The sequence below is a fragment of the Mytilus edulis genome, chromosome 14 (assembly GCF_963676685.1).
Source record: "Mytilus edulis chromosome 14, xbMytEdul2.2, whole genome shotgun sequence".
In the NCBI taxonomy this organism is placed as follows: Eukaryota; Metazoa; Mollusca; class Bivalvia; order Mytilida; family Mytilidae; genus Mytilus; species Mytilus edulis.
In genome coordinates, this window is record NC_092357.1 from 69,287,170 (window position 1) to 69,303,499 (window position 16,330).

Here is a 16,330-nt window from a genome sequence, read left to right on the forward strand (position 1 = left end):
AGAAACGATGATAGACTATCGAAAGCGGACGATACATGGTTGACCCATGTTAAGAAAGGGCCTATATGTTTCAAGTAAAAAACATCAAAATTAAAAAAAATCGGGCTAATGCCTCTACAAGGCATCATTTACACCCGCAAATTCGAAAGGAATTATTATCAGTTTGATTAACTTGTTTCACGATCCACTATACATAAATATGTTGAAACTAACAATTCTAGAACATCGACCAATGTATCAGAGTATTATTTGATTTCGAGGATGTATTTGATTGATTATACTGTTATAGCTATATGTTTATGCATGCTTCGGTGTGTATTCATCTTTAATGTTTAGAATTATTAACAATTGATAGCTAATAATTGTGTTTTATAAAAATACTAATATATGATTGATCGGCGAGGTCAAATCTATTGTGTTTGATTGTTGAGGTTTGTGTCTTCTGATTGGTGGATGGCTGCATGAAGTACCCGTTGAATGTCGTTAGTATCTGGTTAGTGGTTGGTTGGTATAAATTTATAAAGAATGTCATGTTTTCTTTGTGAACTTTAAGTTGTTCGTTGTATCTTCAGAATAAGACTGTTCCATTTGTTGATAGCTTGTAATGTCTGATAGTTGCTATGTGTTTAATCAATGACTAAATTGTTGTCTTTACAATTATCATCGTCTTTTGGTTGGTTTATGGAACGCCAAAACTGTCTTATTATGCCCATGTCTCATTATATATTGTGCATTTACCTTTATATGATGTGCATTTACCTTTATATGATGTGCACTTGTCATCATATGATGTACAAACATCTTTATATGATGTGCAAATATCCTTATATGATGTGCAAACATCCTTATATGATGTACAAATATCATTATATGATGTGCAAACATCATTATATGATGTGCAAAAATCATTATATGATGTGCAAACATCATGATATGATGTGCAAACATCATTATATGATGTGTTTGTGTCATTATATTATGTGCTTGTAATGTTATATTATGTGGTTTTATTTACTTCATTATATGATGTCGAAACGTCATTATATGATGTGCTTTCATCGTCGTTAAGGTCAATGGACATGATTACGAATAGAATGATTACTGTCTACGTCATAACTGATTCCGATCTGCTTCTGCGGAGTAACGACGGTGGGGTCATAAATAATAAGCATACGGAGTCTACAATACGGTTAAGGTTATCAAATTTAAGAAATAATTCTTTTATGTCAAGGTCTATGATCGTTTTAACGAGGGAAGGCATTATATTTGTCAATTTCGGTATACCTAACGTTTGCATTTTTTCTATAAAATACACGAATTTTATTTTTTCATTTATGTAAATATTGCCTTGCTGATCATTTTAGTTGTTCGAGTTTCTCTTTATATATTCTCAAGATAGACACAAACAATTGGAAAAAAATCGGACTCTGATAGAGTAATGGCTCATATTAGGAACCGGTCATTTGTAACCAAAAAAAAGAGGGGATAGGAAGAAATACAGGGGGCCTTTCATTTTGTTATTTTTGGAATGGAAAAGTGTCATTCAATTTTATATAATTATAAATTTGCCGCGGTATAATGTTATGGCGAATTCTTCGTCAACCTTAAGCATCAATCTTTACGCCTCGTTCCGCTCACCTAAATTGTTAAAACCTGAAAATTTAGTTTCAACAATTTCTTCTAGCAGATAACTTTTCATCTGATGCTATTATTGAATGAAGGTGTGGTAAATAGTAATGAAACCATAAACGGCAAATCCAAACTAAGTTCCCTGAAGTCGCAAACAACTTTCAGTACTTTGATTATATATGTTCTTGCCTATTCCTTGCAAGAAAAGGTTTCTCTATTATTAGTTATCAAGATAATATATATAGCTAATAAAACAACAAATCTCTGAAGAGCCAAAATTGCCCGAAAAGAATCGTTGCTATAGAGTATAATTCAGACACACTGCTGTGCACTATTTGTTTTTTAAAATCTATTATGTTTCCAGGATAAACGCAAAATATTAAAAGCCGCTGCCGTAAATCTTCACTTTGAAAAATTCAAAACATCACTCTCTATCTGTAAGAGAACAACAGATCTCAGTAAAAAATAAATAAATGCAGCATTTAGACACCAGATTACAGATATTGTGCGTTTAAGCTTTGCTTACTTCGATCTAAAAACGCTAAATTCCTTGGTTTTGTCGGATTGATACAGACGTTACGCACGGTATTGGTGCCACTTAGCGTTACACGACGTTCCCAATAAAACAACGATTTTGACAGCGTTGTTCCACGGAAAGTTTCAAACGTTGACCTTATATTCTACTCATGTGAAAGTGCCGCTTAAAGTAAAGAGATGTTCGAAGTTGCTTCTTTATATGGTTTTATTTTTTCAAGCCGGTGCAAATGCGAAATTCCATTGAATTAAAACAAAATTTTATATACATGAACAGTTTTTAATTTTTGATAAGAATTGTCTGCAACAATAACACAAAATGACAATTTGATGTCTTGTAAAATGATTTAAATATATAAAAAGAAGATGTGGTATGATTGCCAATTTCCACAAGCGATTAAAATGACACAGAAATTAACAACTATAGGTCACTGTACGGCCTTCAACAATAATTTTCTTCTATTTCTTAAAAGTTAAGCAATGTTCTTTCTGCCAGAAGACGTCTCCTATCTCTGTTAGTGAAATTGTAAATATTTCGTTTCTTGTTTCTGTCTCTTTTCCCTAATTACATGTTTATATATATGTTTGTTGTAATTTGGTAATTTCGCTCCCTCAATTTACGTTTATATTCAAATTATTCTTGATTTGTCTTTGATTATGTGAAAGATGTAGGTAGTATATTGCAAGCTATTTTTCTTTTCATAATCTACTTATTGTATCAACACTTTAATCCTGGGACTATTATACTAACGTTAATATAAAAGTCCCAGTACTTGGTTTTATTTAATTTTTCTTAAACAGTGACTTATAATTAGATTATAATTCATATTATTAATTTTAAAGTATAAGTAAGTCCACAATCTCAACATCAATCCCGATTCTATAGAAAATGTTAAACCTATCATTATTTCAAAAATCTCGAACAAAAAACTTTATAAAATGTGCATCATCATGTTTGAAAAAGAAATACTCGCTCTTATGCTACCGTTGTCAACTTTCAATGATTTAAAGTTGGTCGGGGTCTAAATTATATTTTTTAAAAGAAGGACGAAAGATACCAAAGGGACAGTCAAACTCATAAATCCAAAACAAACTGACAACGCCATGGCTAAAAATGAAAAAGACAAACAGAAAAACAATAGTACACGTGACACAACATAGAAAACTAAAGAATAAACAACACGAACCCCACCAAAAACTAGGGGTGATCTCATGTGCTCCGGAAGGGTAAGCAGATCCTGCTCCACATGCGGCACCCGTCGTGTTGCTCATATGATTACAAATCCGGTAAATAGTCTAATTAGGTAGGTCATTTTTTAAAAGAAAATGTTTTCATTGATTATATTTCTTAAAATCAGGATTGTTTTACCAGGCAAATAATTAAGAAAATTCATGTGATGTAGGTATTTACACATTTTGTACATAAATAGGGCCGTTAGTTTTCTCGTTTGAATTGATTTACATTTGTCATTTCGAGGCTTTTAAGAGATGACTATAAGGTAATGGATTTGCTCATTGTTGTTTGCATAAACAAATTATTAATTGGTCTTATACGGCCGCATCTTCTACTTTATTTTGAAAATGATAACCGTGATTCTGTATTGTTTTGTTTTTGCTTTGGGAAACATATTTTTACAAGCTGATATTTTTTCACAAACTCAAGCTTTAAATAAGGTCGTCAACCAATACTTTTTTTAAAATGATTGAAATTATAGAGTTTTGCAAAGTATGGAAAAGACCAATACGTACCTCATAGATTACCAGCAGGTCGAAATACGATTTTGAATAATACATTTTTTTTTAATAGATGTGATATTTTAAGTAACTGCTATTTGTGCATGTTAACATAGATCCGGGTTTTCTCAAGCGAAAAACTATGGACCAGGAATGCATTTCATGCATTTTTTATACTATACAATATTTTTAGTTCAGCGCTTCCATTTTCAACATATAACTCAGTATCGGTTTACACTAAATCTTGTTTGACATTCATCTGATTATTTTTATGTTTTCGGTTTCGTTTTTACATTGTTTTAAAAGTATAATTAAAGTACTGAAGTACTGAACCTCGGATGACCGCAGTTCTTGTGGATGGTCACAAGCACTTGTCTCAGAAAAAGATCACATTTCTATACCGGAAAACTGAGGTTTATGTACAGAGATATATTTTTTCTGAGACAAGTTCGTGTGTGGATGATGAATAAATGACAAGGAATTCAACTTCACTGCTTTAATATCTATAATATTGTGGTGATACAAAAACGTATACTCAGCTGGTTTGTTGTAATATAGTATATAAATAATTGTATAGAGCAGTTACATGTATATATAATTTTCATCCAATTTTATATCATCCTATTCTACGATTCTAATAAAAGTGCAGTACAAGTGCATGGAGGACAGTTTTCTATAACAATTCGATTTTTCCAATAGATTGGATTTGAGTAGATATTCATATTTTCCCACAAAACTTTCTTGTGATATTCTTCCGCATGCGTTAACACAATTTTTCTGTATGCGTTCATATATTTTATTGCATATAAATATTTCTAATGACATAATATTTTCGTATTATCAATTTCTGTTCTTATGAGTATTCAATGAAAAAGTGAATTTATAACAAGCGATAAAAATGCTATTTTTTACTCGATGATATCCGCGTATTTATACAATCGGGTACCAGTCAAAAACGAAAGTCAAATCTCTCTGGAAACAATACATCGGAATGCCCTCATGGTCATCGTGATGTAAAAATTAATATTCAAGCTATGTTTTGTGGCGTTCTGCGAAGATAAAAAAGATCTACTTTACACCGCAGATTGATTGGTTGATTTTTTTTTCTAGAATGAGTTGAGAGTGTCTGTAAATTAATACCTTGGAGCTAGCTGCTACATGTTTGTGTGCCATCCATTATATATGTCGGACAACTACTCTCTCACTCTCTCTCTTTCGTTCTTTCTCAAATTATGGTAAAAGAAAAGTTTCAATTTCAATATACTAGTTTCGTCACATGCCTATGTACCAGGCAATTCTGCCACACTAGTACTACTTCTTAATGTAATAACCTTATTTTTCATACACATATTGCTAGGTAGATGACTAGGAATTGTTCTACTCACAGTAGTTCAAAAAAAATATCGTTAGCTATACTGCAATGTTTATGACATACAAGTATTTCTCTGATAAAACTTTTGGTTAAATGAGTCGATGCAACACAAAAAAAATGATTGCACGTTTTACTGAAATGTTCACGACTAAGGTATACTTTTTCATAAATTTTTTTCAGAATTTTCATTGATGCGATATAGCTTCCATCTTTTGATAGCAACGCTATGTACTACAGCTACTATCTGGCTTAGGAGGATAATTAAGACGATCTCACTTTTGATCGCATATTCTTTTTCAATGTATCTTGCTTTTATAAAGTGGGAGTGTGGTCATTAGTAAGTTATGCTCTCTTTGTTATACCTCCTGGGCATTGTCTTTATGAAATATCTGAGTTAAATATTTCGACATCTTATATGCATGAATTAGTGCAGATCTGTATTTTTATGCATATTAAACGAGAACTTTATTTTATATAGATCAGACTATTTCATGAAATTATGTTATCATAAATATGCAAGAAAATTCGTATACAGTTTAACGTTATGATAACGCGAACGTTAAATTACGATTACGGGGACATTTCATTGGACATCTTAGATCGTTTTGGATTTTCTACCTGCAACTCAAATAAAAGTTTATATCATATCATTTTAAAGGAAATTATATGTATTTTCCATTCATATCAGTTAACAGGTGTTAAAAATTTGAGATAAAGTAGAATTTCGTTTGATAAAAAGCCTCTTAATTATTCTTTGTGTTATTTTGTCCATCGGGAGATTTTATTGGACACGGGAAAAATGACGATGTTTTTAAAATAAGACCGCAGTTACATATTGATGACTTCAGATAGCTTCTTCGGGACATGTATAATTTTATGATATTATTAAAATCCATTTTCGACCGTTATATCTTATGAAAATGAAGACAGAAAGTTTTTTTACGGGTTGAGCAGCTAATTGGGACATTTTTTCACTTTTTTATTTCAACTCTTCTGACAATCTTCCTTCCCTTATAGTTAAAAACGTCTATTACTTCATATAACGTATAATGTCAACAATACATTTGTAAAATTTTAAACCATTCTACTTACTAATGAATCCGCACTGGGCTTTCAAAGACGCACATAACACAAAATTGTAACAGCGGGACACCCTTAAAATGACGTTATAGGCATCGAAATGAGCAAAGTTTTTCTTTAAAAAATATCCGAAGCTCAAAATCATCTATGTTATTGATTTCTATGGTTGATTTCCTTTCGAGTGATATGCATAACATGGCTATTTATTGTATATGATAAGAGATTTATTTTGAATAACCCGCCTTCTAATCCATATTTCCAAAGTGACACCAATATCGTGCGCAACGTCACACACCTTCAAAAATTTGAAATCTGAAATTTCATTGGCTGATGTAATTTATATGGACAGAAAGTAAAACGACGTGTTGTCAGATCCTTGTATCCAAAGCTTAAACAGATGATCTGTACATTATATATTAATAAATAAATGTGTAAGACATCGACTCTAGTGTGAAGGAAGGAGCACGTGTATTTCCTTGTTCAAAATTAATTAAAAAAAAACCAGTTTATTTGTGTTTTTTTTTAAAGTTACATCATTGTTTTATTTTTTCATCATTTTAAATGGAAACAAACTATTTCGCTTCCCCCCCCAATTCACATAAAAATATCAATGGTCGGTACGTCAGCCCTGTTTAATTGAGTCTAGAGGTGTATACTAGAATATGAGCGGCTTCCCACGAAACCTTTTATAGTGCAGGTTACTGCATGTTTAGTGGTGGTACTTTCGTCGTAGCATGTTCGCCTTGAGTGAGGGAGGTCGTGGGTTCGAACCCCGGCCGAGTCAAAACCAAAGACTTTAAAATTCATATCAACATGCTGCTTCTCCGCTAAACACGCGGGAATAAGGATTAAGAGCAAAAGCTGGTCGGCTCGGAATCAGAAAAATGTGTCCGCGTAAGGTGACATAAATGTCTTCCTTTTGAACTAGCATGTTAAAAAAACCGGCTCAGAGTGTCGGTCTAGTACAAAACAGGGTTAATATTCATATCATATTAACATATTCTTGTACGAATATGCATATATCAATTTGCCACTGGACCTCAAGAATCCACCCATAATCATCTATAGTTGAAACTGTGAATTATATGCAAAAAACAAGATAAAAAGCTGTACGTAAATGTAATGCACCGAGTTCAGGTTCATTCCATATCTCTTTTAATCCATTTCGGGTGAAAGTGATTGGCGTTCGGTGGTCAAGTGGTTACATTATTATTTCGGGGCCTTTTTATAGCTGAATATGCGGTATGAGCTTTGATCATGGTTGAAGGCCGTACGGTTACCTATAGTTGTTAATTTCTGTGTAAAGACCTCTTGTGAAGAGTTGTCTCATTAGCATGTCTTTTTGTGTCGGGATGTATACCCGGCCACGTCCACTTGTATTTTTGTCCATCTGATGAGTTAAGCCTTTTTCAACTGATTTTTATAGTTCGTTCTTATGTTGTACTGTGATACCACTGTCCCATGTATGGGGAGGGTTGGGATCCCGCTAACATGTTTAATCCCGTCACATTATTTGTGTATGTGCCTGTCCCAAGTCAGGAGCCTGTAATTCAGTGGTTGTCGTTTGTTTATGTGTTACATATTTGTGTTTCGTTTATTTTTTTTTACATAAATAATTATAAGGCCGTTAGTTTTCTCGCTTGAATTGTTTTACATTGTCTTATCGGGGCCTTTTATAGCTTAATGCGGTATGGTCTTTGCTCACTGCTGAAGGTGCTACAGTGACCTAACGTTGTTAATGTCTGTGTCATTTTGGTCTTTTGTGGATAGTTGTCTCATTGGCAATCATGCCACATCTTCTTTTTTATAAGTAGTCGAACTGCTGTATCACTAGCATTTCAAATCCCGCACGTGGCAGGTTAGCTCGACTCCAATCTTAATTGACCAGAATTGTCTGTTTTCCAAACGAAGGTCAGGGGGTCTCTCCGGGCACTTCGGCTTTCTCCACCAATTTAAACTCACTGCCACGAAATAGCATAAAAGTGTTGAAAGGGGCGCTAAATAACAGTCAATCAATCATCCATACCGGTAAACGTATGGCCTCTAAATCTATATATCTAGTCTCACAAAGTCAATGTATGACATCAGTATACGGAGATAAAAATGATTACTATTTACAGTATATACAAATCAAGAAAGAGAGGTTTCAAAATTACTAAGCCAGCTGGAGGACAAACGCACGTGTTTATATATTTTTTTATAAACGAACAAGCTGAAGTTGACATTTTACAGAAATCTTATACATCCTTCCTGTTTTCAAGTTTGCGTACATGGCTTAAGGCCTTATCGGATAAATGTTTTCTGTCATATTAAAATTTCCCGTTTTAGTAACAACAATTCCCAAATTGTTTCATTATCTCAATGTGAGTATCATTGTAAGAAAATCGGAGAATTTTTGGCTTCCGTCCAAAAAAACACATTAAGACTTTAATTTTGTCAACTTTACTTTCAAGTTCCAAGCCTTACAAAAATGGAAAGCATTGAGTTGAGTCTGCAGGTCCTGTGCTGTTTAAGCCAACAACACCGTGTCATCTGCAAACAATATAACAAATCTCTTAAGATATATTTCTTATTCTCTTTCCAGATCTTCTGGTATACTTCTGTTAAGTCCTGTAATATTTTTAGTCACTGAGAAATTATTTTAGTCAATCAAAAGTAAATAAAATAGGAAAGGTGATCAGTTTTCTTCTTGTCTAACACCATTGTCACAAGCAAGCAAAGTATTCCGAATTATAATTATACCACCGTGTATCATCGGTACAGCGGATATAGCTTTATAGGTTCTTCGAAGCGTGAAAAACTATATACCGTACATACATTTAACTATGTACCGTACAGAAGGATTTATGTGGTCAGCTCTACACAACGCTTCTTGTCGGAATAAAATTTTGAAAAATAACATATGTATAAAATATTTCAATGCCAATTATTAAAACAGCTATACTTATTAAGCACAAACAGTGGCCTTCTATCAGAAAAAGAGTTGCAATGAATATAGAATCATATCGGATGAGACGAGCGCCAATTTCTTTGACAAGTATTTGCACATGTTTTGGGGCAAATAGTGAGACTTCTCTAATCACCAACCTACGACAAAATCATTTCTTAAAACAACAAATATGTTTAGATAAGAGTACACATTGATATAATGTAAACAAAACAAAGATTTTCGTACCGTGTCAGAAGAAAAATCGATCACGACCCCTTGGTTAGTATCTATATCCGCTGTACCGATGATACACGGAGATGCCAGCGAGTGGGAAAGTGTTGAAACAAAGAGTGATGACACAGTAATAAGGTGGACACAGTAATGACAAGGTTAATGCTTTTTATTTTATTTTTTTAAAGAGACGAAAAAGAGGAACAAAATGCAAAAGACGGGCGTCACCAAATTCATCTCGGTTGGAAAATAAAAATATTAAATACCCTAAATTGGAAAAAGTGTGGCAAAGTGTGATTTTCAGTGTTTCCCCCCCCCCCTTTTAACTCAATAACTGTATCGCCTACGTAAAGTCTGTTGCCATTACCGAACAAGATCAACATAAGTACCACAGTGGGGAAAATCCGATCTAATCGGACGAAAAATTATATCTAAAACACTTCATCAGGAATCAACCCCTTGTATCTCAGAAATCGTTGACGCTACTCCAAATCTGTTGACATACTAGTACTCATGTTTCAGAATGAATTTTATTAGCAATTAAAAAAATCTCCATTAAAATAAGTTGAAAATAAACAATCTGTATATGCAAATATGTGCTCATTGTTGAAGACCATACGGTGACCTTTAGTTATTAATTTCTGTGTCATTTGGTCTGGTGTGGAGAGTTATCTCATTAGCAAAGATACCACTTTTTCTTTTTTATAATTACCCACATAGAAATTTCGCACTTCGCGGGCACTACGTCGACTAAGCTTGCAGTTTTCGAAATTGGGTATTTTCTCACATAATTAGCGTTTTCTGTGGAAAAAAGATTGGTTCAAAAGACAAATTAAAAGTAAAAAACACTACATGTAAACGTCATATCACAAATATTTCCGACTTGGTATGGTTTTAGAGGAAATGCGGCTCAATGAAATCGGTCTCTTCCTTTTGTAGCATAGATTATATGATATACTATATTTAATATCATTGTACATATTCAATACTACATTATACATCTTACCATTTACAGATTAATATCATTCAATAACATTTTATAAAACAAACCATCTCGCCATAGTATGCCTCTGATCAGTATATAATTTTATAGCTATTGTTATGAAATATTTTTAAAAATGACTGTGATTTCAATGGTGCCTTTTGCAATGAATAGAAATTAAAAGATGTGGTATGAGAGTCACTGCGACAACTCACCATCCAAGTCATAATTTGTAAGAGGACACAATTATAATAGGTCATAGTACGACCTTCAACACGGAGCCTATGCTTAAACCGAATAGCAAGCTATAAAGAAATATGGAAGAGGACGTCTCTAATATTGTTATAACTTGTGTCCAATCCCTTTTGCTACTTTTGCAAATACAATATGTTTAAACTAAACTAAAGAGCTCTTAAATTTGTTTTATAATTTTCTCTACAGCCTGGAATTTCTTCAACTAGCTCCTGTATTAACTGATCTTAATCTTCAACCGAAATGTTTGAAACGTTGATTTTTTTAAATTGCTTTGTCTCATTTTCCCTTTAAATTGCACTTTCGCTAGCGATAAACACATATTTGAGCCGGGTTAATAGTTTACAGAAGCAGATCGGAATCAGTTATGACGTAGACAGTAATCATTCTAATCGTAATCATGTTCATTGACCATAACGACGATGAAAGCACATCATATAATGACGTTTCGACATCATATAATGAAGTAAACCTAACCACATCGTATAAGATTACAAGCACATAATATAATGACACAACCACATTATATAAAGATGTGTGCACGTAATATAAGGGAAACTGCACATCATCTAATGATATGTACACATCATATAAGCATCTTTGCACATCATATAAGTATATTTGCACATCATATAAGGATCTTTGCACATAATAAAAGTACATTTGCACATCATATATGAATGTTTGCACATCATATAAGAAAATTTGCACATCATATAAGTATATTTGCACATCATATAAGTATGTTTGCACATCATATAAGTATATATGCACATCATATAAGTATGTTTGCACTTATATAATGATGTTTGCACATAATATAATGACAAGTGCACATCATATAAAGGTTAAAGCACAGCATATAAAGGTAAATGCACATCATATAAAGGTAAATGCACATCATATAATGAAAATGGTCATAACAAGACAGTGTTGGCGTTCCATATTGGTTGCTATTAGTGTCTAATGTCTCTCATTTGTTTGATAACAGAATAAGACTTATTGGCTGTGTTTTATAATAAGTGTCTAACTGTTAGTTGGAAGTGTTTAAAGGCTATACTGTGTTTGGTCCGTGATTGTTATATGTTGGTCGTGTCTTTATAAATAGTGTTTTGTTAAGTTTTTTGAAGTGTCCAACGACTGTCCTTTGTTTGATGTGTGGCAATTTTTTCTGGTAGTGACTTTCAAACTAGTATTGATGGCTGTTGTATGTGCCTCATTGTTTATGTGTTGCCGTGGTGATTGTAAGTTGTTGCTTCTTGTTTTATACTAAATCTCTGATAGTTGGTATTTGTTGGTAGTGCTTGATATTTGTCATGTGTTTGATTGGTGATTATGAGAAATGATTGTGCATTTGAATAATGGTATTTTTGATAGCAGTCGTGTGTTTGGGAGTATGTGTGTTGTTATTTGTATCTTGCAATGTAGTCTTTAGAGGCTATTGGTAGTTGTTGATAGAATCTTATGATTGTTTGCACATAAGTGTCTGAAAAGTTAGTCTCATATGATCGTTGGATATTAGCAGTACCTGATTACTGCCAAATCTTTGATATGTGACTACTGATTGTAAGCTGTGTCCATTTGCTTTTATTGAAATGCCTGTTTGCTGTCATTTGTTTAATTTGACGTAGCAAGTTGTTCGTTTTATGTAAAATATTTGTGTATTAGTTGTTCCTGATGGGTAAAAAGTGCCTAAAAAATAGTTCTTAGTTGATAGTCTGTCTTATTAACATATTTCAATTGGATGTTGGGAAAAAAGTGAAATCTCAAAAATACTGAACTCAGAAAAAAAATCAATTCGGAAAGTCCATAATTACATGGCAAAATCAAATAACAAAACACATCAAAAACGAATGGACAAGAACGGTCATATTCCTGACTTTGTTTAGTCATTTTCAAATGTAGTAAATGGTGGATTAAACCTGGTTTTATAGCGCTAACCCTCTCACTTTAATGACAGTCTTATCAAATTCTTTTATATTTACAATGATGCGTTAACAGTCTCATCAAATTCCGTTATATTTACAATGATGCATTAACAGACGAAATAAATGAATAGTAAAAATTTTACTCTTAACAATAACCACAATAAACCTCTTTCTCGTATCAAACATAAACTAAAAGAACTAGCCAAGGAATTTGTTTTTGTCCCGGCCTATAAAGCTGCTAATAATATTATTACTGTTTGACGTTAATTTTACATTGAGGTTCTACAAAAAGAAATCACCAATTCACCAACATTCCAACTGACTCCATTTTCAGAAAACGACATCTGTAACAAACATTAACTTTTAACTACCGCTTCACAAACAGAACCAACAACAATGAAAGTCCTAACTATGTTTTGGCTTCCGAAGCTACACAAAATACCTTACAAATATAGATTTACTTCGTCTTCAAGCCTTTGTTTCACTACTGAATTATCTATTCTACTTACCAGTTCACTTAATACAATCAAAAACTTGATAATAAATTGTTCAAATAAGGCCTTCGAAAATAGTGGAATCAATTACTTTTTGAGTGTCAAAACCTCGTTCGAAATACTTGATAAATTGCATGCTTATATTGGTGAGTTTGAATCTGTTCAAAGTTTTGATTTTTTTTACCCTATATCCACATTGCCTCAGATTCTCTTTAAAAAAAAATTCACACACCTAATTAAATGGGCCTTTAAAAAGTCAGAATGTGAATATATATGTTCAAACTCTTTTAGGTAATTTTTTAGTAGCAGTAAACAAAAAAAACTATGTCAATTGGACATGCTTTGATATTATATTTGCCCTTGAAATTTTTACTAGATAACATTTGTGTTCGCTTTTGAGATTCCGTATATCGTCAGCTTATCGGAATTCCAATGGGAACTAACTGTGCACCACTTATTGCGGACCTGTTTTTGTATTGCTATGAGTTACAATTTATGACAAAAATCAGCAAAGACCCATCGAAACAACATCTGATACACAAATTTAATAATACTTAATTACTTAACTGAAGATATTTGGATGATATTTTGGCTCTCAATAATGACGACTTCAGTATTTTGTAATTCATAATAGAAATATATCATAATGACATAAAAAAGAACAATATCATACTGACGGGATCTTTTATAGTACAGAGTCACGTTATAAGAACTAAAGAAATGCAACAAGTCGTATAAACAAAACACACCAGCTTAAATTGAAAGACAAACACATTGACGGGATGTATAAGTAGGGAATGACTTATATTTGTTTTCTCTCTAATTGATTGCTATTATTGTTGGAAGAAGTGTTTTAGTATATGATTGGTTGTTAGAAATACCTTATGTATGTCTTAGTATATGATTGGTTGTTAGAAATACATTATTTATGTGTTAGTATATGATTGTTTGTAAGAAATACCTTATTTATGTCTTAGTATATGATTGGTTGTTAGAAATACATTATTTTTTATGTCTTAGTATATGATTGGTTGTAAGAAATACCTTATTTATGTCTTAGTTTATGATTGGTTGTAAGAAATAGCTTATTTATGTCTAAGTATATGATTGGTTGTAAGAAATACATTATTTATGTCTTGTGTTTGATAAGTGATGGCTGTGTAATTAGAGTTAGTCCCAAGTGGTTGTATGTTGTTGACTGTTCCTGATAGTTGAAATGTGATACTAAGTGACCGTAAGTTGTATGTCGACAGATGGATATGCCTTATGGTTCTACTAAAAAGTCTATAATGCTTCTTAGTAGTTCATTTTGCTATCTTGTGTAAGTATAATGTGTTGGCTGTGTATTTACAGTAAGTATCTTCTGATTGTTGATATATAATATGATGACTGTCCTGTTTAATTGGTATCTGAAAGTTGTTGTTTATATCTTTACCATTACTGTGGATTGATGGTTATTCTTTGGATACCAATTTTGGTGGATTTCGTGGGTACAGGTAAACCACGAAATCAAATGTTCTACGAACGACAAATTCTAAAAAGGTTTGTATGCAGACCTCTGCAAAATCACGAAATGAAATACCCACAAACATACAAGTTTTCCTTTATCCACGGAAATTGGAATCCACGAAATAAATGAATCCACAGTATTCTAAATTTGATACCTGATTGAAATTAGTTGATTGTGTTTTCTCAATTAACTACAAATAGTTGTTGGTTGTGCCTGATTGCTTTCAAATGTTTGATTAGTAATTATTAGCTATTGACTGTTTTTTTAAACTACTTATCTGTGTTGTGAGTATAACCTAATAATTAGTAGTAGTAGCACATGGTTGTTATAGGTCTTTGTGATTATGATGTACTTGGTTGGTGACAGTTGCTTTATGATCAGTTTCAAATATAGGTCTTTGTGATTATTATGTACTTGGTTGGTGACAGTTGCTTTATGATTAGTTTCAAATATATGTTAGCTGTTGGACTACCTCATAGCTATAATGTTATTGATTGGTGATTCTTTTTGACATTATTTTCATGTTAATTGCTGCAGGATTTTAACTTGCATAGAAGTTATCATCTGTTTGATTGGTGACTCTTTTTTTAAATCATTGTCAAATGCGTGCTGCCTGTTGTAGTGCTTGGTAGTTATCATGTAATTGATAGGGCACACTATCTTTATATTTACTTTCAAATAGTTGTTGATTGTTTTTTGTTACCGATCATATGCTTGATTTGTGACGGTACATGTGTTATTTATGATGATATACGATTGAATTTATGCTATAAGTGTAGCATTAGTTGATGGCTGTAGTATGTATGTTTGACATATACGTAAGGGTTGGATACTTTGTGGTTGTGTCTTTAAAGTAATTAAACGTGTTTAACCGATAATAAGTAATGTCTGACTGTAAAATTTGTTTGAATTGTGACATGTTACAGCAGTACTAAGTTTTCATCATTTAAAATGTTTGACATTTGTCTTCACAGTGTGTTTAAGAATTCTTGTTGAGTTGCCTACTTACTGTCAAGTGTTTGGTTTGTGACTGTGTTTTTAATAGGTGATGGTTTATTATAAGTCTTAATAGTAAGTTTTAATTGATTTCTGAATGATGCCATATGCCCGACTGGTGACCCTTTAGTTTTTGGCTGTTTTCACAATTAGTGTTTATGTAAAAGCTGGTTGTTCAAGTCTGGGTGGTCGTCAAATATTTTATTTGGGATTGTGATTTTTTGGAGTGATGAAGGGGTTGGTTTCTTTCAAATTGGTGTCTCCATGGTTACTGTAATGCCTGGTGACTGCCCTGAATTTCTTAATTTCAGGATTTTATATAAAGAAACGCTCTCGTCATAATTGAGTGTATTACAAGTCTTATATTAAAATACAATGATAAACATCAATTATAACACAATCAGTAAAACAATTTACCATTTCGGTGAAATTTACAACAGCATTAACATATCAATGGCTATTTGTGATTTGTTATTACACATATTTCTTTCTATATAACGAAATGAGTTTGATTGGAGACTTTGCATTTTAATCCGTGTTGGTAAGTCGTTTATCTTTAATGTATGGTTGTAGTTTGTTGTATCTGTCTACTGTCATATATTATAATGGTGAATTTGTATCTTATTATTTTTATTAAAAGTATTGTGTCTTTAATGTCT

At 32.4% G+C, this 16,330-nt stretch overlaps 2 protein-coding genes across 2 annotated transcripts in view; both read right to left on the reverse strand.

Annotated features, from left to right (window-relative positions):
- The window catches only part of LOC139502861 (fibronectin type 3 and ankyrin repeat domains protein 1-like), a 406,467-nt gene that overhangs the window by 309,656 nt on the left and 80,481 nt on the right, over positions 1 to 16,330 (reverse strand). The gene's annotated exons all lie outside the window — the stretch shown is intronic.
- The window catches only part of LOC139504432 (uncharacterized), a 41,708-nt gene that overhangs the window by 22,050 nt on the left and 3,328 nt on the right, over positions 1 to 16,330 (reverse strand). The window lies entirely within an intron of this gene.